Here is a 1,035-nt window from a genome sequence, read left to right on the forward strand (position 1 = left end):
CTATCAAGTGGATTGATTCAGTGACTGGGATAATCGGGATGGGAGTGTCAGAGACAGTGCGATTGGCACAGGACAGAGCAGAGTTTAGGGCTGTTTTACATAGGGTCGCTATGAGTCGCAAGTGACTCGCCGGCACATAACAACAACAATTTGGTTTCCTATAGAATGTAATCATTTATTGAGTCTGAAAAACCTATTCTGTGTATCCATGCTTATTTTTAGTCTCTGCGTTGATCTCTCTTTTTCTGTGCTTGACTCGTGTAGAAAGGCAATTTAATGTCCTTCAATATTTACCTAACCCATGTACATAGAATACATTATGTGTGTACTTATAAATGTATATATAATGTTCAAAAATAAAAGCAATCTGAATGACAAAAAAAGATAATGTAATCAGAGAAAACCCTCTTAAAGAAAAAACTCTACACTTCACCAAAGAAGACATTCAGATGGCAAACAAACCCTTGAAGAAATGTTCAAAATCCCTAGCTCTAAGAGAGATGCAAATCAAAACAACTATGGGATATCATCTTACCCCAGTAAGAATAGCAAAATTTAACAGAACAGCAAATGTCAAATGCTGGAGAGGTTGTGGAGAAACTGGAACCCTTATTTACTGTTGGTCAGAGTATAAAATGGTGCAACCACTATGGAAGGTGGTATGGCACTTTCTCAAAAAGTTGCAAATAGAAAACCATTTAACCCAGCAATTCTACTACTGGGAGTTTACCCTAAAGAAACTGTAACTGCCACCCAAGCAGATATATACACACCCATGTTTATTGCAGCTTTGTTCGCAATAGAAAAGAGCTGGAAACAACGCAAGTGCCTATCAACAAATGGATAGAGAAGCTCTGGTATATTCACATAACGGAATACTATGCAGCACTGAAAAACAAGGAACTCATGAAATATTATGCAAAATGAATGACCCTGGAGGACATTATGCTACGTGAAATATTTCAGTCAAAAAAGGACAAATATTGCATAGGGCCACTGTTGTAAAACGGGACTGACATCGGGGTTGAAGGAAGA

The sequence above is a fragment of the Elephantulus edwardii genome, unplaced genomic scaffold, assembly GCF_000299155.1.
Source record: "Elephantulus edwardii isolate Elephantulus edwardi_28Jun2011 unplaced genomic scaffold, EleEdw1.0 scaffold00475, whole genome shotgun sequence".
NCBI lineage: Eukaryota > Metazoa > Chordata > Mammalia > Macroscelidea > Macroscelididae > Elephantulus > Elephantulus edwardii.